General features: G+C 46.5%; 1 pseudogene across 1 annotated transcript in view; it reads right to left on the bottom strand.

The window, feature by feature from the left end:
* Positions 1-24,353, bottom strand: part of LOC148894532 (CLIP-associating protein 1-like) — a 59,472-nt pseudogene that overhangs the window by 20,783 nt on the left and 14,336 nt on the right. Inside the window, exon 4 of the transcript XR_016115894.1 lies at positions 10,879-11,117. The product of XR_016115894.1 is annotated as a CLIP-associating protein 1-like (transcript). The remainder of the gene's footprint in view (positions 1-10,878; positions 11,118-24,353) is intronic.

Genomic DNA, 24,353 nt, shown 5'->3' with positions numbered 1-24,353 from the left:
GAGCGTGTTAGATAAACACAAGGGCCTTCATCCAGGTCAGAAGCTTGTACAGAACCCAATTCGGAGTTTGCAGTTGCCCTTTTTAAAAATGGATCAATGACTGTCACCGCGACTTCTCCCGTGCATCAGTAAGTCTTTTGGAGGACCGAGGCAATCAGCTACATGTTGCCACACGGACGAATATTAAATTACCATCCTGGTCATTACGGCACAGACACCGGACAATGTGACATAATATTTGCAGAAAATGTTTCATAAATGTTTTATAAAATTTTAAATGTTAAAAAAGTGACATTGGATAATTTCTCATGGCACACCTGACGAGAGATGAAGTGTCAAATCGGTGTATGCTCATATTTATGCAATATTGGAATGAAAATAGCGTACACATCTGTTTAAGTGTGCGTGTGTGTGTGTGTGTGTGTGTGTGTGTGTGTGTGTGTGTGTGTGTGTGTGTGTATGTGCGCGTGCGTGTACATGTGAGTGCGTGTGTGTGTGCGCGCGTGCGCGTGTGTGTGTGTGTGTGTGTGTGCGTGTACATGTGAGTGCGTGTGCGCGTGTGCGTGTACGTGTGTGTGTGTGTGTGTGTGTGTGTCTGTGTTTGCATCTGAGATAAAATGTGAAATTGTGAAGAGTCTGGTGTTGGGAAAAATATCTTCCTGAAAACACGATTTTGATGTTGGGATGTTGGGATAACAAGTGTTTCACAGTAATATGAATAAATAAAATGATGATAAACTATAATAATCTTATTTGTAACATTATTCTATAATGTATATTGTGCCCGGAGGAAAAGAGAGAAATGGAACACCAAGAGTATAACACAGGGGTCGGCAACCTTTACGACTCAAAGAGCCATTTGGACCCATTTCCCACAGAAAAGAAAACACTGGGAGCCACAAAATCCTTTTGACATTTAAAATGAAGACAACACTGCATCTTTTCATCATCGTTTTTTACCTTGATATATGCATAAACAAACTATTGTGTGTTGCATTTATGAATCAATGAACTGTTACAGAGAAGCGAAATTACATTTCTGCACGCAACAAAAACATTTTAAACTCCGAAAAAAAGACGCTAACTTCTCATTACATATTAAGCATACCGGTAAACCCGTCTCGTCAGCAGTGAAGGCGAACAAATCTGCCCACGTATCATTAAACGTTCTGTTTTCTTCAGACACTTTTCTTTTCTTAGATTTATCCATAGTTGGCCTACCTGGCGGTCGAAAAATTCAAGAAATCGTGCACAATTTGGCAATTGTGACCGGATATACGTCCACTGTCGACGGTTGTGACGTATATTATGAGCGACAAAAAAAATGAATATGTTTTATTTTGTATTATTTATAATCACCATGATCTTCAAATTTAGAATTACATTTTAAAAACGAACAAACTAAAATAATATACATTAAATTAAATACTTATTATTTATTTTCTAAAGCCGCAGGGAGCCGCAGCAGGGGGGTGAAAGAGCCACATGCAGCTCCGGAGCCGCGGGTTCCCGACGCCTGGTATAGAACTAAAAGTAGGAACTTTGAATGTAGGAACATTGCCAAGTAAAGGTAGAGAGCTGGTGGACATGATGCACAGAAGGAAAGTGGACATACTGTGTGTCCAGGAGACCAGGTGGAAAGGGAGCAGGCTAGAAGCTTAGGGTAGGGTTTAAGTTGTTCTATCATGGTGAAGACAGAAAGAGAAATGGAGTTGGGGTTATCTTAAAAGAGGAGTTTGTTAGTAATGTCTTTGAAGTAAAACGAGTATCCGATAGAATGATGAGTCTGAAGCTAGAAATTGAAGGCGTGATGTTCAATGTTGTTTGTGGGTATGCCCCACAAGTCGGATGTGAGCTGGCGGAGAATGAGAAATTTTGGTTGGACTTTGATGAAGTCATACAGAACATCCCGAGAATGAGAGGGTTGTAATTGGTGGAGACTTCAATGGATATGTTGGCGCAGGAAACAAAGATGATGAGGAGGTGATGGGCAGGTTTGGACTCCAGATGAAGAACGCTGAAGGACAGATGGTGGCTATTGTGAATACTTTCCTTCAGAAGAGACATGAACATATGGTGACCTATAAGAGTGGAGGAAGAAGTAAACAGGTAGACTACATTTTGTGTCAACGGCGCCATCTAAAGGAAATCAGTGACTGCAAGGTAGAGGTTGGTGAGAGTGTAGCCAGACAGCATAGGTTGGTGGTGTGTAGGATGACGCTGGCGGTGAGGAAGATGAAGAAACCAAAGGCTGAAGTGAGGACTTCCTCCAGTATCTCCCGCACGGTGTAGACCGGTCCGTCGGCCAACATCCGGGGGGGAGGTGGGGGGGTGGGTGTGGGGGCTAAGGAGCAGGTTTCCACTGGCTTGAGGAGGGAAACGTGGAAAACGGGGTGGATCCTCATGGTGGGTGGCAGCCGGAGCCTCACCGAGACCGGGCTGAGGATGGCCTCGATGGGGAAGGGACCCGTGAAGCGTGGGCCCAGCTTGGCTGAAGACCCTGCCAGCCTAAGGTCCCTCGTCGACAGCCACACCTCCTGCCCGACCTGGTAGTTGGGTGCCTGTCTCCGGTGACGGTCCGCCACCCGCTGGTTCCGGGATGCGGTGCGTGTCAGGGCGTCCCTGGTCTCCTTCCAGACTCGGTGGGCCCGTCTGAGGTGATGTTCAATAGACGGGACCTCCACCTGGCCCTCCTGAGTGGGAAACAAGGGCGGCTGATAGCCACAGGCGGACATAAATGGGGACCGACCTGTGGCTGCGGAGACCAGGGAGTTGTGGGCGTACTCCACCCAGGGTAGGTGCAGGGCCCACGACGCCGGGTTGTGGAGGCACACGCACCGGAGGGCCGCCTCCAGGTCCTGGTTCTTCCTCTCCGTCTGTCCGTTGGTCTGGGGATGGTATCCAGACGACAGGCTCGCCGACGCCCCTAGGGACCGACAGAAACTTTTCCATACCTTGGACACGAACTGCGGTCCCCGGTCCGACACGATGTCCGTCGGAATCCCGTGGAGACGGACGACGTGGTTAACCAGGAGTTGAGCCGTCTCGATGGCGGACGGCAACCTGGTTAACGGGACGAAGTGGGCCGACTTGAAGAATCGGTCCACAACGGTAAGGACGACCGTCTTGCCACGGGAGGCGGGGAGGCCTGTCACGAAGTCGACGGAGATGTGGGGCCAGGGTCTGGACGGTACCGGTAGCGGCCGGAGGAGTCCTGCCGGGGGCTGATGGGAGGCTTTCCCACAGGCACAGGTCGGGCAGGCCTTCACGAAGAGGGTGATGTCCCTCCGGAACCCCGGCCACCAGAATCGTTGGGCGATGAGATGGATCGTCCTGTTGACCCCCGGGTGACAGGCAATCCTGGAGGTGTGCCCCCAGACGAGCATCTCCGTGCGAAGAGGGGGGGGGACGAACAGGCGATCCTTCGGACAGCCCCTGGGGATGGGGGTCATCCCCTGGGCTTGCTGGACTTTTCTCTCAACCTCCCACCTCAAGGCACCCAGGATGCGCTGGGCCGGCAGAATGTTGGTGGTGGTCTCCTCCTTTTCTGCCGGCTCATGGATGCGGGATAGGGCATCGGGCTTGGTGTTCTGTGACCCTGGGTAGTAGGTGAGAGAAAAGTTAAAACGGGTGAGGAAGAGTGACCATCGGGCCTGACGGGAGTTCAGTCTCTTGGCCGACCGGATGGCCGCCAGGTTCTTATGGTCAGTGAAGACGGTGAAGGGGTGTTTCGCTCCCTCAAGCCAGTGTCTCCATTCCTGCAGGGCCAGGACGACCGCCAGCAGTTCCCGGTTGCCGACGTCGTAGTTGGCCTCAGCGGGGCTGAGCCGCCGGGAGAAGAAGGCGCATGGGCGTAGCTTCTGGTCCGTGTGAGAGCGCTGGGACAGGACGGCCCCTACTCCGGACTCGGATGCGTCAACCTCGACCGTGAACGGGAGATCCGGGTCGGGATGACGCAGAACAGGGGGATTGGTGAAGGCTAGACGGAGGCGATTGAATGCCCCCTCAGCATCGGGCGTCCACCTGAAGGGAATCTTGGTGGACGTGAGGTTAGTGAGGGGGAGTGCCTTCTGACTATACCCGCGTATGAAGCGGCGGTAGAAGTTGGCAAACCCCAAAAATCGCTGAAGCTGTTTCCGCGTCTTTGGGATCGGCCATTCCACCACCGCTTTGGTTTTACTGGGGTCGGCCCTGAGCTGCCCCTTCTCCACGATGAACCCTAGGAAGGACAGAGAGCGGACATGGAACTCACACTTCTCTGCCTTCACATAGAGCCCGTTTTGCAGGAGCCGCGCCAGGACCCGTCGGACGTGTTGCCGGTGCTCCTCTGCGGAACGAGAAAAGATGAGAATATCGTCAAGATAAACAAAAACAAAAACATTGAGGAAGTCCCTGAGCACATCATTGATCAAATTTTGGAAGACGGCGGGCGCGTTCGTGAGTCCGAACGGCATCACCAGATATTCAAAATGTCCTAACGGTGTCTTAAATGCAGTTTTCCATTCATCCCCCTCCCGGATGCGGACCAAGTGGTACGCGCTACGGAGGTCTAATTTTGAAAAAATGGTTGCTGATTGAAGGGGCGTGAAGGCTGAGTCCATGAGGGGGCGGGGGTATTTGTTACGGATGGTGATGTCGTTCAGACTCCGGTAATCGACACACGGACGCAGGGTTCCGTCCTTCTTGTCAATAAAGAAGAACCCTGCGCCCAGCGGAGACCGTGACGGCCGAATGAGTCCCGCCGCGAGGGAGGAGTCTATGTAAGTGCTCAGGGCTTCCCGTTCCGGTTGTGAGATGTGGAAAAGTCTGGAGTCCGGTAATGGAGCCCCTGGCTGCAAGTCAATAGCACAGTCATACGGTCGGTGGGGCGGCAGGGATTGGGCGTTGTCTTTGCTGAACACCTCCCGCAGGTCGTGGTAGCAATGTGGCACGCCCTTGAGGCAGATGGCCTCAGGCGGTCCACCGCGGGAGGCGTCTCGCCCTGCCGTAGCCGACCGTAGGCAGTTGGCGTAGCAGTAGGGGCTCCAGCCCTGAATGGTGGGACCCTCCCAGGAGATTGACGGGTCGTGGGTATTGAGCCAGGGGAGACCCAATACCAACGGCGCATTCCGGGAGGGCATAACTAAAAATTGGCGGTGCTCGACGTGGTTCCCCGCGACCCGGAGTTTGAGCGGGGCCGTGAGGTGTGTGACTCGGGCTAACAGTCTGCCGTCCAGGTCGACCATCTCCTTTGGGGGGTGGAGATCGATCAGCTGGCAGCCCAACGAGTCCGCCAGCTGGGGGTCAATGATGCACCCGTCGGCCCCCGAGTCCACTAGGGCCCGCACGGTTTGGGAGCTGGACGGGCCGATTAATTCGCTGTCCAGCTCCAACCGCGTAACGGGGGTCGTGGATTTGACCTCCAGAGGTCGCTGTGGTCGCCGTCTTGACGGGGACTTGCGTGGACCTGAGGTCTTCGCCTGGGGGCCTTGGGTGCGACGAGCCCCGGGGGTAGTGTGGTCGTTCCTTCCCCCGAGGATCATGGGTTCGGGGGATTCCTCCAGGCGCCGCACACGCTCACCGCCGGGTGTGGTAGACCTGGACCGGCTTCGGGGCTCGTCGAGCCGCCGGCCGCGCTGCTCCCTCTGTCGCTCTCGAAGTCGGTGATCCAGGCCGATGACTATGGCAACCAGGTCGTCGAAGGTGGTGCCAGCGTCGCGGGTAGCCAACTCGTCCTTGAGATCGGTGTTCAATCCGCGACGAAACACCCCCCTCAACGCTCGGTCGCCGTAGCCGCTGCCAGCGGCCTGGATGCGGAAGTCGACGGCGTATTCCGCGGCTGAACGGGCCCCTTGGACGCAGTCCAGTAATCTCCCCTCAGCTTCAGACTCCGTCACCGGATGATGGAAAACCCTGCGTAACTCGGCGACAAAGTCCGTGTACGAGGTGCGCAGCTCCGGTCGGGACTCGCGGATGGCCAGCACCCACGTCTCGGCTTCTCCCGTGAGCAGGCTGGTGATGAAGGCTACCTTCGCCTCATCGCTAACGCAGGCGTATGGATGTTGCTCAAACACGAGCGTGCACTGCATTAAAAACTGAGCGCAGCGCCCGGTTTCGCCTGCGTAGCGGGAGGGAAGAGGAAATTGAGGAGCGTGCCTACTCACGGGCGGGGAAGGCTTGGCCGTGAGCGCGGAAATGCGTGCCTCAGCCGCCTCGAAGCGTTGAGCCAGCATGGTGGTAATTTGGCTGATTTCCGCGATGGCTCGGGCCAGCTGGCTCGAACGCTCCGCTTGCTCGGTGAGGGCGGCGAGAAATCTGTCTTCGCCGGCGGGATCCATAGTTGGTCGGAGTATTATGTCACGTCACTTGAGGCTCGAGGGCTGGGCTGGAGTGACGAAAGGAAAGCGGGGAGTGCGGATCCAAAATACACGGCGAGACAGATAGTCGTGAACAAAAGTCTTTACTGAGGCACGCATGAAAAAATGGCAGCAGGATGAGGTGAGTGAGGGAGATCAGTGACAGCTGATCTGACGGCACGGAAGTAGCAGGGTAGCTTTCAGAATACTCCGACGGCGACTGAATAGCGCGATCGGTAGATATAGTCAGAAGGCACAATCAAGGGAATGACAATCAGCCCCGGGGACCCAGGTGCGTGATGATGGGAGAGGCCGTCTCCCCGGGAGCAGCGGAGGAGGTGACAGGAGGGGCGGGGCGCGCCCAGGACGGCGACGAGATGTGACAAAGTGAACATTTGTGAGCAGCAGTATGGCTTCATGCCAAAAAAAGAGTACGACAGATGCAGTGTTTGCTTTAAGAATGCTGATAGAGAACTACAGGGAAGGTCAGAAGGAATTTAATTGTGTCTTTGTAGATCTGGAGAAAGCATATGACACAGTGCCCAGAGAAGAGCTGTGGTATTGCATGAGGAAGTCTGCAGTGACAGAAAGGTATGTTAGAGCGGTGCAAGACGTGTATCATGACTGTAAGACAGTTGTGAGGTGTGCTGTCGGTGTGACTGAGGAATTCAAGGTGAAGGTGGGACTCCACCAGGGGTCAGCCCTGAGCCCCTTCTTATTTGCTATGGTGATGGACAGGCTCACAGACGATGTTAGACAAAAATCTCCTTGGACCATGATGTTTGCAGATGACATTGTGATCTGTCAACTGTCCAGAGCAATGGAGAGTGTGGAAAAGAGGTGAAGAAGCGTGTCCAGGCAGGCTGGAGCGGCTGGAGAAAAATGTCAGGTGTGATGTGTGATAGAAAGGTTTCAGCTAGGATGAAAGGAAAAGTGTAAAAACAGTGGTGAGATCAGCCATGATGTTTGGACTGGACAGTGCCACTGAAGAAAAGACAGGAAGCAGAGCTGGAGGGGCAGAGCTGAAGATGCTGAGGTTTTCTTTGGGAGTGACAAGATTGGATAGGATCCGGAATGAGTACATTAGAGGGACAACTCATATTAGAGGCTTTGAAGAGAAAGTCAGAGAGAGTGACTATATCGGGAGAAGGATGCTGAGCCTTGAACTGCCAGGCAGGAGACCGAGAGGAAGACCCCTGAAGGGAAAAGCCGAAAGGAAAAGAAGAAGATTCTATAATGTATATTATTTAATAATCTGACCTTTCATTGATCTGAATAGAGTTAATACTTCATAGCTATGAGTGTTAATAAAAGTATAATGAAGGTGGACCCCCAACCCTTTCCGTCCACCACGATTTGGGAGCATCTCCTGGAGGCCGCATTGGTCATAGCATTTGCCGGTACTGTCCAATGGGTAAGTCACCTGACCGTAAATAAAGTGGAGACAGGGTGATAATAGCACAAACAGAGAGATAAATGGAAGTCCAAATCCAGACATAAGCCAAAGGAATGAAGACAGTTTAGTCATCTAGTTGTGAATCAGACAGCCTAAAGGGAAGAGGAGTGAAAGAGACATGAAGGTGGATGATGGTAAACAGATTCTGATGCAGACATGTTAAGTCTCACGATTTGGTCGGGAGACTGCCGATTTTGACCACAATACTCCATTTATAAAGCAACTATTGACACATTACAGACAGTTAATTTGTAAGGTGAAACAAAAGAAAATGTAAAAAACAAAATAATGTTTATACTAATTGAAAGTATAAATAAACATGAAAGCATTTCTGTGTTTTGTTTACCTCTAATTAACACTGTTGTAATGCTCACATTATTTTAACATCACCTCAGAGTCGCGAGTACGAAAATCACCCGAATTATGATTTCTGAAACTTAACATGTATACTGATAACATCAAACACTAATATTTGTTTGGGTGTGACAGCAAAGGAGATATAGGAGTTTATCTTGGCTCAGATCAAGACGGAGGTAGTGGCATTTTGACCATTAACACATGCAAGATCATGTCTCATCCCACGCTGGCTCAAATGAGCACTTTTTTCAGACATATTTGTATGCTTTTAATCATTTCTTTTTATGAATAACTATTCATAATTTTGAGCGATCAGCTTATCATGGCGGAGGGCTTTGTATGTACCACTGTTCCTCAAGACAAGTTGCCAGGAGACCTATGGCAAAGTAAGGGCAAGCATGGAGGCTTAATGTATATTGGGCGTATCAATGTGCTCCGCGCGTATCGTGACTGACTCTTGAATGACCTTTGTTGAGGTGGTCAATCGGATCCTGTGGTTGTGAGGTGGCGAATGCGTGGAGTGGGTATAATCCTGGAACCTGTTGCTTCTTGATAACTTTGAGGAAATTTTGGTTCTCCATCTGGCATTTAAGGAGAGAGAACCCGAGCGCCACCAAGATGATGTAAAGTAGGGATGAGTTACTGCTGTCCTCAACTCGGAATGTTGTGGGTCATGATGGATAATACTTCAGAGACCTCCTCAACTCCTCTGACATGTCTTGTCAAAGCAGGTGATAATTGCTGGGGTTGGGTCATGCTGAGATTTGCAACACTGCCTCCCAAGTAAGGTCTATTTAAGGGTTCTGAGGAAGAACATAAGGAATCTCAGATTCAGGAGCAACAGGAAGGTTTTCCTTCTGGATTTGGACCAGCTCCACACCCTAAGCAGAAGGTGAATGGACGTTCTCCCAACCAGCCAGTGCTTCATGAATTCAGGAAATCATTGTTTAATATACATAACGTAACTACATTAGAATGTTTAAATGATGGATGCATTAATGAATGGATGGATAAATTTTGATTACTGTGCACTTAGAGGCGCCGACTAGAATACCATGCACTCAATGGCACGTAGATCGAGGATGATAATAAAAATAATAGTAATACATTTCATTTATAAGCGCCTTTCAAAACTCTCAGTCACTTTACAGTCACAGGATAAGTTTTTTTTCTGTGGGTGAGCAGCGGCAGCCACACGTGCCAGCTTTCACTCAACCCCGAAGTAACTCAAATAGATAGCAAGCTAGCTAGCTAGCGAAGATATAGCTAATAGCTAGTGAATAGATAGCTAATAGCTAGCCATTAGCCAGTAAACAGATAGCCATTAGCCAGAGAATAGATAGCTATTAGCAAGTGAATAGATAGCTAATAGCCAGCAAATAGATAGCCATCAGCTAGCAAATATAGCTATTACCCAGTTAATATATAGCCATTAGCTATAAACTGTTGATGAACTGTTGATTAAGTGTGTTTGAATGTTTGTTCGTTTGTTTCTAGTTTGCAGATTCCTTTATGGCTTACGGATGACGACTAAGAAAAGGGAGGTTCCATAATAATTCCTGAGGGTGTAAAGTTATTTGATCAGAAAAATAATCATTAAATCTATAAATCTTGAGGTAGCCAAAAACTGTTGCGCAGTACACAAACACACACTGGCACGCACACAAGCACGCACGCACACAAGCACGCACACACGTAGTCAACATCGCTGATCTCTGCAACCACTTGATTAGACACTGATCCAAAGAAGGGTGCTAGGCGGGACTAAAAATATGCACAGCCATCAACGCGTTCATCATCAACACCATCAACTCTTGCTGTCATTGGACGACGTCAGCACTGGGATCCAATCAGGTTACAGCCATGCCTTAACCTCCGTGTCATTCTGCATTTGTTTCTGATTACAGAACTTCGGAGGAAAAATAAAGGCGATGCACCAAGGGTGTGATAATATAACGCAAAATAGAGAGGGAAGAGTAGTTATGACACACTTGCGTGTCCATCGCTGAATATAGATGATCACGTTATTGGTTATTCATTCGGCGTTACAGGAAATTTAGTTTGCTCAGTAGTCACAGCGTGATTGTCGAAATGCAGTACAGTACAGCATAAAATTTAGAAAATATATACTTTTGCCATATAATTTTATCTATTGTTTTTGGTTAGTAATAATGTGTATTTTTTTTTCTGGAATTTGTAAAAAAAAAAAAAAAAAAACAATTATTCATGAAAGGTTAGGAGAACGTGGATATTAACTGGTTGGGTTCCGTACTTCTAACAATGTTAAGAACCGATGAGAATGTTTTTTCAGCCGTATCTGGTGATACCAGAGCAAATGGGGCAATCAGGCCAGCCGTAGACCCCATAATCAGGCAGGACAATAGATTTAATCAGTCAGGACAATAGAGGTAATCGGTGTAGCCTCAGGGAATAGTCCTCTGCTCCCCCCAACCTGAAAGCAGGGACCTATCATAGCCGAGTCTGGCACCGCCACGTCTGGACAGTAGGGATATACTGTATATATAGGTCCAAAACTACGAGCAAATTTTAGTTCGCTGACAAAGCCTCTTGGATAACAAGCGAAACGTCCGACACCTTCAAAGAATTACAGATGACGGCTGAAGAAACCTTCTCATCGATGGACCACACCTGTACAACTGAGAGCTTACACTGACCAAGGTTACGAACCGCAAAGATATATATATAATATATACAATAAAATGAACTTACAGTCACGAAATTGCTCCACATCATCATCAAAAACAGCCTCCTTAAGGGCACTGTTGTCATCGGTACAGATTGTTTCTTCCTGGCCGTAAGGAGCAAACCCCCGACTTCGTGGCCCAGAGAAGGAGCGTGGTGATGAGCAGAGACGTTTTGTTGTCCAAAGCAGTTCGACCCCCTTCCAATACATCCAAGCCTAATCGAGCGTCAGAAGCAGGCATTGTTGCTACCCCATCTCTCCCTGCCTATAATCAGGAATCAGAATCAGAATCAGAATCAGAGGAATGAAGACATGAGAGATGTTACACAGCCTCAATTCATTTTTTATTAATCATCTGGGTGAATCGAACTTGCGTATACTGTAGTTATGTATAATAGAAGTTGTTACCAGCTTCTGGACCTGCCTGGGAATCATGACCACTCACACAAACCATCCATTTTAAAGGCCGTGTTCATTCAAGCGCACCGTAGCAATGCCACTGAAGAAAAGACAGGAAGCAGAGCTCGAGGTAGCAGAGATGAAGATGTTGAGGTTTTCTTTGGGAGTGACCAGTTTGGATAGGATCGGGAATGGGTATATCAGAGGGACAAGACATATACTCATATTAGAGGCTTTTGGAGAGAAAGTCAGAGAGGCCAGACTGAGATGGTTTGGACATTTCTAGAGAGAGAGTGACTATATCGAAAGAAGGATGCTGACCCTTGAACTGCCAGGCAGGAGACCGAAAAGGAAGATCAAAGAGAAGGTTTATGGATGTTGTCATGTCAAGAGGACATGAAGGTAGCTGGTGTGAGAGAAGAGGATGCACTAAACCGGGTTAGATGGAGGACAGTGATTCGCTGTGGCGATCCCTGAAGGGAAAAGCCGAAAGGAAAAGAAGAAGAAGAAGAAGTAACTTTTCAAATAATTTGTAATGGATAATGTGACACGAGAAAATCTTTATACAATGTTATACAAAATGATTTATGAAAAGTGTCATAAAAGCCACTGAAAAAGGTCAGTCTTTGGTCAACAACCAGTGATTTAAAAAATTATGAGGTATCGTCTTTTCGTGGCTTTAATCAGTGGTTTCCAATCCCCTGGGTTCTGGGATCAATCAATCAATAAAAATGGTTGGGCACAACTGGCTTACGGTAAATAATTACAATGACTAAGAAAAAAATTAATGCAAATGAGTCGATTTAGCATAACCATGCTAGTCCTACAACAGTGGCTTGAAAAAGTTGTCATACTCCATGAAGTTTCCCACATTTTGTCACGTTCTGACCACGAACATAAATATTTTTTATTGGCATTTCAAGTGAAAGACCAACACAAAGCGGGTCACAATTAAGAAGTAGAAGGAAAAGTCTGCATGACTTTCCAAAAAACAAACAAACAAACAAATAAACTGAAAAAAGTGGCGTGCAAAAGTATTCAGCCCCCTTTTCTCTGAGTGAAACCAGTTGCCTTCAGAGGTTGCCTGCTGATTGTTGAATGATCAGCTGTTGACCTAATGATTAAAATGGAGTAATCTAACCTTACTATAAATACAGCTGTTCTGTGACAGCCTCAGAGGTTTGCGAAGAGGACAGTGGTCAGTGAACAGCATCATGAAGTCCAAGTAGGTCAGGGATAAAGTTGTGGAGACGTTTAAAACAGGGTTCGGTTATAAAAAGATTTCCCAAGCTTTGAACATCTCACGGCGCACTCTTCAATACATCATTTAGAAATAGAAACAGTATGGCACAAATGTAAACCTACCAAGACATGGCCGTCCTGAAACTTCCATGCCGAACAAGGAGAGCACTGATCAGAGATGCATGCAACCAAGACGCCCAAGGTAACTAGAGGAACTGCAGAGATCCTGTCAGAGATATGACAGACAGACACCGTGGACAGAGACTCGGAACCAGAAAGATTGTCCCCACTGCTGGCAGGAGACGCAGTCATCAGATGACATACGTCTGAATTCTGCGCCTCTCTGCCAAGCTATTTATTGAGAGTATATGTAAATTAAAGTGATATATTAGTAAAACATAGTTTTCTTGATTATAATGCCACGCCTCTGGGCGTTCTGAGCACCAACAACTGTAAGCAATAAAACATAGACACTCTAATTGGTTGTCCCCCTCCATCAACCGATAAGTCTGTAACCTGGCGCCTGTGCAGGATGTTCAAGCCGTAAATAACTTTGGTGAAAAAGGAGTATCTCAAGCCCTAAATTTTCTAGAATCTAGATGGAGACGACAGTTCACTTTGCCGTGTCTGTTTCACTCAGATTTACTGTGGCCATCTGCACTTTGACTGTGGGCCCATTGTTTAGTTGGTCAGCAAAGCCTGGCACTTTTAAACACAGCAAATGTGTGGAAGAAGGTGCTCTGGTCAGATGAGCCCAAAGTGGAAACTTTTGGCTTAAATGCAAAATGTTATGTGAGGCGGAAAATTAACACTGCACATAACTCTCAACTGACCACCCCCATTGTCAGACATGGCGGTGGCAACATCATGTTATGGGGCTGCTTTTCTTCAGCAGGGACAAGGCAGCTTGTCAGAGTTGATGGGAAGATGGATGGTTCAAAGTACAGGACAATCTTGGAATGGCCCAGTTAAAGTCCAGATGAAAATCTAGTTGAAACTTTGAGGCAAAATCTGAAAACTGCTGTTCATAAATGCTCTTCATCTACTCTGGCTGAGATTGATCTGTTCTGCAAAGAAGAATGGGAAAACATATCAGTCTCTTCCGTGATGTGCAAAGCTGGTCAAGACATACCCCAAAAGACTTGCAGCTGTATATGCACTGAAATGTGTTTCCACCAAGTATTGACACAGGGGTGTGAATACTTTTGCACGCCACATTTTTCAGTATTTCATCTTAAAAAAAATTGAAAGTCATGCAGAATTTTCCTTCTACTTCACAATTGTGAACTGCTTTGTGTTGGTCTTTCACATAAACTGCCAATAAAATATTTATGTTTGTGGTCAGAACGTGACAAAAACTGGGAAAGTTCAAGGGGTATGAATACTTTTTCAAGCCATTGTATGTGCGATTCAGCTTAAAAATATACATATTATTTTCCTATTCCAAATACTGTCACTCACTGCATCATCTTGCTTGCTGTCTCGTCTGATTGACTCATTGAGATCCTCCTGGCTTCGGTAGCTGAAGCTTTGGATGGCTTCAGTCACACCACGGAGTGAGCTGTAAATGTCCTCAGAGTTCATGTTCTCTGTGTCATACTCCATCACACTAATACGAAATGAGACAAAAAAGGTATTAAAATGACAGACAATCTGTTGATGATTTCTCATTAATTATATTAACCCTTCACGGACAGTAGTTACTACAGTGGAATGGCCATCATATTGTCGGTTTATGGGTTATCATTATTGCCGCATTAAAGCTTGGAGTTATTGTTTTTCAAATGTGAGGTAGGTTCATCATATCCATTGTTTGTTTTTTGTTGGTTGTTTATTTTTATAGATATGTTTATATATGTTTCAACATATATAAACAGTGCCTGTAATGCTTTACAGCAGGTGAATGCTGTGCTTGGAATCGGAATTGTTCTGGTATTTATTGTTCTTTTAATTGTGAAATGTCCTTGGCTTCTTGAAATGTGCTTGTAAATTAAATGTACCTGTATTATTATTATTATGGGTAGTAGTAGTAGTAGTAGTAGTAGTAGTAGTAGTAGTAGTAGTAGTAATTGATTAATGATTCATGATAATTGATTAATGCACAACACTACGGCCAACGACTTGTGGAATCGGACATGCAAATGCGTTATTTAGCATCCATTATTTGGGATCTTAGTAAACCATAGTCTACAATGTGTTTTTCGATTAACGCGCATTTTCATGACAATATCTTATTTTGTTTCCCCTTTTGTTATCTAATTAGTTCCCTTATTCATTTCGAGTCCAGATTACTTTTTGTATCATTATTTAATTCACGTTTTGTCGACTGGAACTTTGAAGCACATGTGCTTCATAGTGCTTTTCTGTTGCGCAGTGAATCACAAGACGAAACCAATGCGACTCCACCCATGCCTTCTGCCATACTGTGTTGCAGGTAATAATTGCTTCATTTCGTTTTTATTGTACAATATTTAGTTTCTTGTGTCGTGTTTCATTTGCCCGTGAATGTTCGTGGCGGGTTGAACTGTGCGTCCTTGCAAGCGCATCGCGTGTTCTGCCGAGTATCCGCGTATGATGCGTTCAGGGACATCATGTAAATAACATTAAACTTGTGTTGTAATCTCTTTTTCTGTAAATAACCACTATACGATCACACGTTGTTAATTCTGTTTTGTTATCTACAATGTTTTGCATTTGAGAACAATCTGGAGGAGATTCATGTTAATCACAAGACGAAACCCATGCGACTCCACCCATCCCTTCTGCCATACTGTGTTGCAGAAATAAAAGAAATAAAAAGACACATCCACGCGTCTGGTCTCATTAAGACGGCAGCATCGTGGAGATGAAGACAGTCACTGTTATGACACCCGTCATATATATACAGTAAAGTCTCGTTATATCGATATTCTAGGGAGTCCGAAAAATATCGATATAACCGGGACTATCGATATATCCGACCCTGCGCGCATGTAATTTTCTCAGTGCGTGCATAGAAATAGTATCGTAATAAGCGGGACTATCGATATAACCGATATCGATATAACGAGACTTTACTGTATATATATATATATATATATATATATATATATATATATATATATATATATATATATATATATATATATATACAGTAAAGTCTCGTTATATCGATACTCAAGGGAATCCGAAAAAAATATCGATATAACCGGGACTATCGATATATCCGATCCTGTGGGGGGGGGGGTGCGTAAATGCGGCATCTTTGTTATGGCATGTAATTTCATCATTGGGTTCATGGATTGCGTATCTAACATGTTTTTTGTACAGTAGTGAAGTGAAAAATAAAGTTGTGCATAAAATAAAAACGTCTTCACACTTTTTCATGACTATTTCCTTTCAAAAATGCAACCAATCAATGCTAAATCGTCAAGTTCTATTCACACGAAGCCACGAACGCCAGCATGTACAATCATATGAAAAACATTGATTGTTGCAAACAATAAAAATATCTGGATGCAACACAATTAAATACTGTACATGGATGAAAAACCAAAACTGCAACGTTTACATAACTTACGTGACGTTCGAGAGTGCCTGAATAGAATGCCGGCGCGCAGCTGTGACGTTACAACAGCTTTTTGACTGAGAACCGTGTTGTATCCTGAAGCCGCCAGTAGAGGGCCCCCAGGCTCCATATGATACAGTATACAGTAAATCTTTAATCGATTGCAAACATGTATGCTTTACTCTTTCTCTTCTGTATTTGAATCATGTCCATGAATGGATGTTTTAACAAGAAAGCATATTCTCCGAATCTGAAGCCATTGTTTGGATTTGGTGTTTTATTACACTGCGTGTTTTGGGTATTGTAGATGCTATAAAACCTTTTTCTGATGTCAGTCAAGAAACACAAAAAGTGATGTTGGTTGCCCTTTAATGCACAGTATGGAATGTACAGTCATTTTCAAAATCATGACGCTTCAGCAGACAAAACAACAAACATTGTTGCAAAAAACGCTTGCATTCATGTAACAGTACATGTACATAACACTGCAATTAGTATGTATGTAAGCTATTTAAAAAAGTCATCAATCTTCTTCTGCTTCCCATTTTTATATTTTAATATGAACACTTCCATCTTGTTTAACGTTTCTAAAAAACCGGATGCATTTTCTACGGATTCAAAGAAAGATCGCGTGTCCGCAACCCCTTGCAACGCTTTTGTCGAAGTTGCAAAAGGTGTGCATTCAGTCGGTTCTTCTTCATCGTCATCAGCATCATCATCATCACGGGAATCTCCTGTGGCATACTTGGCTTTGACCTCCGCTGCGATATCCGCATCTGATGAGCTTGGGAATGTCGCAATGTCTTTGTCGACTGCGACATACGATGCAATGTCGGCGACTTTTAGCTTTTCAGCCAACACTGCAAGAGGAATGTTGTCGTCATCCTCTTCGTTAGCTGCAGATGTTTCCTCACTGCACCCTGGATTTTCAAATTTGCAGTGACGGAAGCAGTTCTTGATGGTGTTTTCGGACACCGTGCTCCACGCTTTGGAAATTGCTCTGATGGCATCCAAAACAGTCCAGTGCAGCTCTTTCCCCTTTTCCATCGCTTTCATGATCTCCTGTAAAACAATTATTCTGTAGTGGACTTTTAGATTTTGGATAATACCCTGGTCCATGGGCTGCGTATGGCTTGTGGTGTTCGGTGGCAAAAACACCACATGCATCGAAGGTCATAGCTGTCTGGATTGGGATGCGCTGGACAGTTGTCGATGACCAAGCATATTTTTCTGTTCTCACGCCTGAGCTTTTTATCCCAGCTTTGCAACCATTCACTAAAAATGTCTGATGTCATCCAAGCGTTTTTGTTTGCTTTGTAGGTGACCGGCAAACTCTTCACGCCACTGAAGCACCTTGGTTTTTTTGATTTCCCGATAACAATAAGTTGTAACTTATCGGTACCCGTCATGTTAGCGCACGGCATGATTGTAAGTCTTTCTTTTGAACGTTTACCCCCGCGGCAATCCTCATCCTTGTAGACATAGGATTTCTCTGGCTGCAGCTTGTAAAACAAACCAGTTTCGTCAGCGTTGTATATGTTGTCCGGGTGGTAATCCCTCAGCAGCTCTTGCAGTCTGCCATTGTGCCAGTCGTCAACTTGGTTTTGATCCACTTTCTTGGCCTCTCCAGTGATCTTGCGTAGCTTCAGATCCTTCCAAAGTCAAAAAAACAAAGTCATCTTTATTGTCAAATACAGTACTGTATGCTAATATGCATTACATACAGCACAGATGACATTATGTAATGTCCTCTCGGACCCAGCATGCAAGGAACTTATAATGACTTTAACAAACATACAGTAATACAGTACAGTAAACATGAAACATGAAAACGCAAATTTGCCAGGAGAGGGGAGCCACATGTTCATGGGCCGCCGTCTTGGGAAAAACAAACATGTACGACAACACAAAGATACAGAGTCATTCATTCATTCTTCAGGACTTGCTGTACCTTTCGTTCCTTGTAGCGATTTAACCAGCCTTTGGAGCATTTAAAGTCGTCATGGCCCAATTGTTTTGCAAGCGCTTCAGCCTTGGTCTGCAGCATCACTCCTGATACCGGGACGTTCTGGTTCCTCGCTTGCCTCATCCAGGTATCCACCGCGTCCTCAACATCAGGGTGTGCCGCCTTTCTCATCCTCTTTGAGCCAGGTCCGAAGTTCAGCGCTTCGTATGCCGTCTTTATTTTATCCTTACTCTTCAACCATGTCGATAAAGTATTTTGTGGCACGTCAAATTCCTTGGCAATAGAGGATTTGCTCCGAGTTGGATTCTCCTCAACTGCCATGATTGCCCTGTGCTTCGTTCCGAGATCACAATTCTTTCGTTTCGCCATTGTTGAAGACACACGAGGAGCCGTCTGATACACACGAGCTGCCGTCTGAAAATGGCGTCTGCTCGGGAGAGCTGCTCACGTAACCAAGACAGGTGACCAAATCGACCAATGGCGTGACCGATATATCGATATAAACAACAAAAATGACCGGCGGGGGATGAAAAGGAGCACCGTAATAACCGGATTATCGTAACAACCGGGTATCGTACTAAACGGTACTAATTATACATAAAAAGACTAGAAATGTGCAAGGGAAATGAAAATAGCATCGTAATAAGCGGTACTATCGATATAACCGATATCGATATAACGAGACTTTACTGTGTATATATATATATATATATATATATATATATATATATATATATATATATATATATATATATATATATATATATATATATATATATATAGGCCATAGCAGAAGTGGCTGATCTCAAGAAGTCCTATCAGTGGCTAGAGAGGGCTGGCCTAAAGGACAGCACAGAGGCACTCATCCTGGCTGCCCAAGAGCAGGCCCTGAACACCAGAGCCATAGAGGCAGGGATATACCACACCAGACAAGACCCAAGGTGTAGGTTGTGCAAAGAGGCACCTGAGACAATGCAACACGTAACTGCAGGGTGTAAGATGCTGGCAGGGAAAGCCTACATGGAGCGCCATAACCAGGTGGCTGGCATAGTCTACCGAAACATCTGTGCGGAGTATGGACTGGAAACCCCAAGGTCAAAATGGGAAACACCTCCCAAGGTGGTGGAGAATGACCGAGCAAAAATCCTGTGGGACTTCCAGATACAGACTGACAAGATGGTAATGGCCAACCAACCAGATATCGTGGTCATAGATAAAGGGGAAAGGAAAGCCGTTGTCGTGGATGTAGCGGTCCCGAGTGATGGAAACATCAGAAAGAAGGAACATGAGAAAATCGAGAAATACCAAGGGCTCAGAGAGGAGCTGGAGAGAGCCTGGAAGGTAAAGGTGACAGTCGTGCCCGTGGTGGTTGGAGCACTTGGGACAGTGACCCCCAAACTCGACGAGTGGTTGCAACAGATCCCGGGAACAACATCGGATATCTCGGTCCAGAAAAGCGCAGTGCTGGGAACAGCACGGATACTGCGCAGAACCCTCAAGCTTCCTGGCCTCTGGTAGAGGACCCGAGCTGAAATGGGGACAGACACCACCCATGGTGGGTGAGACGAGGATTTTATATATATATATATATATATATATATATATATATATATATATATATATATATATATATATATATATATATATATATATATATATATGTGTGTGTGTGTGTGTGTAACGGAGTTGTGCACTAGATTATTAAATTATGATGGAAGTGACGCAACGGCGCACAGTGTGGCACCAGGTCCCGCCCATAGTTTCCAGAACAATCTGGACGAGATTCATGTTAATCACAAGACGAAACCCATGCGACTTCACCCATCCCTTCTGCCATACTGTGTTGCAGAAATAAAAGAAATAAAAAGACACATCCCCGCGTCTGGTCTTATTAAGATGGCAGCATCGTAGAGATGAAGACAGTCACTGTTGAGAGACCCGTCACATTGGTGCCGTGACCTGTCGATCACAAATGACTCTCCACTTCGGACCGGGACCGCAATGCTGCACAGTGTCTTCATCCCATCACTCGGTGGACAGTGTGTCGACCCTGTTCTTTAAATTGTGTGTTAATTGTCTGAGCTGCTGTTTTGCAATTGGTGTGCTTTTTTTCCTGTAAGTTTTTTTGTGTTAAGTTTGAGAATGAGCTCGTTCCAAGGGACATTTAGCACACCTTTGAATAAGTGTAGAGGTAGAGGCATCCCGACCATGTTACAGTTGTGGAGTCCCATCCAGAGTGATGTAGTAGAGGGGAATGGGCAGGTTCTAGCTGAGGCCACTTATGTTAGTGGGGACAGTTTCTTCCCAGACCCAGTGCAGTACATCTCCGACGAGCGCACAGACTCCTGACACACCAGCGACAGATCCCTTACCCCAGTCACCTGACGTAGTTGGTCAGATGAGTGACATAATTAGACACATTGGCCAGCAGCTGGCCGACAGCATTGTTGCACATCTCAGCCCAACACATAACGTCCCCATGCATAACACCTCATTCCTACATGGCAGGCCCATTGACACACCAACACAAAGTCTTGACTCATCACAAGTCCTGTTACTGCAGCACAGGGAAGTTCCCGAAACCCCAACCTTCAAGGGTGACCACACTGATGAAGTGAATGTAGATGAGTGGGAAGACCTAATGAGGAACTACATAAGGAGAGCAAAAGTAGCTCCTGAGCATCAGGCAGAGGAAATCCTCATGAACATCAGCGGTAGAGCTAAAGATGTTGTCAAAGTTAGCACAAGAAACAGTGGAGTTGATGTAACCCAGAACCCAAATGCCATCTATAGCCTTCTTTGCAAGCATTTTTCTACTGCCCCTTGTTCACATCTCCCTCTAGCAGACTTTTACACCACACTGTCCAGGGATAAGGAGGCCCCATATGACTACTGGTTGAGGCTTAACAAAGCAGCTGAAGTTGCCACCAATCGTCTCAAAGTACAGGGCAAAGATTTTGACTGTTCTTCCCTGGATGTAACACGGATGTTTATTAAAAATTGCCAATCCAAAGATCTTTCCATGACATTTAGGTCAAAAACACCAGTGGATAAATGGTCGGCAGTTGAGGTCCAAGCCATCCTGGATGAGTACCAGACAGAAATGAGTCCCAGGACATTAATGTCAATAAAAGTGAAATGCTGCAGAATACAGCATCTCAGGACAACGGTAAAATATCCCACTCAGCCAGGCCACCCGACTCCGCAAATCTTGAGCGTGTCATTTCCATTCTGGAAAGAGTTTTGCTGCAAGGAGCTAACAATCCCTCTGCCTCTGATAGACGCAAGTCAAGGCTTCCAATGGTGGACGGTTTGAATAAGCTACCATGTGCTGTCTGTGCTAGTGCTGACCATTCTGCGGAAATCCACGAGTGAATACGCATCTCCATTGGTCTTAGTGTGGAAGAAGAATGGGGAGTTGCGCATCTGCACGGATTTCAGATGGCTAAATGCGAGGACACAGCGGGATGCTCACCCATTGCCCCATCAGGCTGATGCTCTTGCCGCACTTGGAGGAAATGTCTTCTTATCCACCATGGACCTCACCTCGGGATTTTATAATGTGCCCCTGTTTGAGGACCATAAGAAGTACACCGCCTTCTCGTCCCCATTTGGCCTACATGAATATAACCGGATGCCACAAGGCCTTTCGAACAGCCCGGCTACATTCATGCGGATGATGCTTTCCATTTTCGGGGACAAGAACTTCACCAGCCTCCTGTGCTATCTTGACGATCTCATGGTCTTTGGTCCGACAGAAGAGATTGCGCTTGACCGCTTGAAGAACCATAATCTGAGGCTTTCTCCGAAGAAGTGTCACTTTCTTCGGAGATCTGTGAAGTTCCTTGGCCATGTTGTCTCAGAGTCAGGGGTACAGACAGACCCTGAAAAGGTGGAAGCGATAAACAGTGTGCAGGTGCCCGACCTAATGGACAGTGATGGCCTCACTCCCTCGCAGAAGAAAATTAGATCTTTCTTGGGAATGGTGTTGTATTATCAGCACTTCATTGAGGACTGCTCCATCAAGGCCAAGCCCCTTTTCAAGCTCCTTTCAGGCCAGAAAACCTGTGGTAAAGCCAGACGAAGGTCGAAACCCACATCGGATGCATCAAGTCATGTGAAGTTGGCCCATCCTGACTTTGAGAAACCTTTCATCCTTGCTGTCGATGTATCGTTTGACGGCATTGGAGCCGTCCTCTCCCAGCTTCAGCCTGATGACAAGGTTGCGAGACCAGTGGCATTTGCTAGTACAATGCTGTCACGAGCCCAATTGAACTATCCTGCACATCGGCTCGAATGTCTTGCTTTAAAGTGGGCCGTATGTGACAAGTTTTCCCACTGGCTAAAAGGCAGACATTTTACTGCATGGTCTGACAACAACCCCTTGACATATATCCTGACGAAGCCCAAACTAGACGCCTGCGAGCAGAGGTGGGTGTCGAAGCTAGCAGCATATGACTTTGACTTGAATTACGTCCCAGGGCCCAAGAACATAGTAGCTGATGCACCGAGTCGAGAACCCTTCGTTCAGTTTTGCGTGAGCCATCGCCTGGTGAAAGAACCCTACTAATACCTACTCAACGGAGTCCAAGGGGTCGTGAATGAGACTGTACAGGATGCTTTCCGTTTCACCACCAACTGTCAGGCTGTCCACATGGCTGGTTATCACGATGGAGAAGTTCCCCAGGGGGAAGCTCCTGATCAGTCTTCTGGAAGTGCAATTGATGCGCAGGAGGTGTCTGCAGTTTTAGACGTCCATCAGACTGGCGGTACCTCTCGACTCCCTGGAGCAACCCCATTGTCACTACAGCTACCTGAAGAAGACCCTTCCATTGTCATTCCCCATAGTCAGTCACGTGACCTACAGCAACAAGATTCTACAGTCAGCCGAGTCATTTTCTATGTGCAGCGACATATGAGACCCACCAAACATGAAAGAGCAGCTGGGACGAGCTGTGTGCTTTTGTTGCTGAGGCACTGGAAGAAGCTGAAAGTTCGTGACGGGACTCTTTACAGAGTAAGGAAAGATCGCCACATGAACAGAAGAGTCTTTCAGTTCGTCATACCTGGGTCTCTGAAACACCAAGTCCTAAATGGTGTGCATGACGCGGCTGGTCATCAGGGCTGTTCTCGGACACTCTCTTTGGCTAGTGAACGGTTCTTTTGGACGGGGATGGAGAAAGACATTACGAAGCATGTAAGGCAGTGCCAGAGGTGCATCTTAGGTAAGACCCCCGAGCCAGACGCCCGGGCACCCCTGGAGAACATCCACACTTCGGCTCCAATGGAGCTACTATGCATTGATTTTTGGACAGCAGAGTCCGGCGACAAGAAAACCACAGACGTCCCCATTGTCACCGACCACTTCTCAAAGTTGGCTCTCGCCTTCCCCTGCAGGAACAAATCAGCAAAGCATGTTGCCCGCTGCCTGTGGGACAAGTTCTTCTGCATTTATGGGTTCCCCAAAAGGATCCATTCGGATCAGGGAGCCAACTTTGAGAGTAGGCTCATCAAGGATCTTCTTGAGATGGCAGGGGTTCACAAGTCCCACACAACACCGTAACATCCCATTGGTAATGGCATTGCAGAAAGATTCAACCGGACCCTTGGAGGCATGATCAGAACACTTCCCCCAAAGTCTAGGTCCAAATGGCCACAGATGTTGAACATGTTGACTTTCTGCTATAACTGCACAGTACATGAGACGACGGGCTTTGTACCATTCTATTTGATGTTTGGACGTGTCCCTCGCTTGCCCATTGACATCATGTTCCATCATGTCTTGGAGAACGGCAATGTTGTCAATAACAATGAGTTTGTGAGCACCTTGAAGACAGACCTTTCTGAAGCCGCGCAAATTGCTCAACAGCATGCAGCCAAGGAACAGACCTGCCACGCCCAGATCTACAACCGCAAAGTCAAGGGGTCGCCATTGGCTGTTGGTGACAAGGTGCTACTAGCTAATCGAGGCGAGAAGGGCAAGTGGAAGGTTGCGGATCGTTGGGAGTCAACACCTTATGACGTGGTGTCTGTGAAGCCGTTGATCAATGTGTACAGGATCCGGGATGATGCCACAGGCACAGAGAAGGTCGTACACACGAACTTACTGCTCCCGGTTGACTTCTTGACATTCTCAGGGCAAGTGGAGCCTGGTTCGTGTTCAGATGGGTCAGAGATGGACGCACATTGTGGGAGTGACAAAAACTCAGTTCCTGATGATCAGGAGGACACTCAGCTGCGCACTGAGAACTGGGTCATGCAGTCTCCGACTCAGACAGAGGAACATGAGCACTTCTCTTCAGAGCATGATTCCGCCGATGCATGTCGAGGGGATGTTAGTGAGAGAA

This window comes from Hippocampus bargibanti, linkage group LG08 (genome assembly GCF_051943395.1).
Source record: "Hippocampus bargibanti isolate YZ-2025 linkage group LG08, ASM5194339v1, whole genome shotgun sequence".
In the NCBI taxonomy this organism is placed as follows: domain Eukaryota; kingdom Metazoa; phylum Chordata; class Actinopteri; order Syngnathiformes; family Syngnathidae; genus Hippocampus; species Hippocampus bargibanti.
The sequence above is the reverse complement of the archived record's forward strand: the minus strand, read 5'-3'. Positions and strand labels throughout refer to the sequence as shown.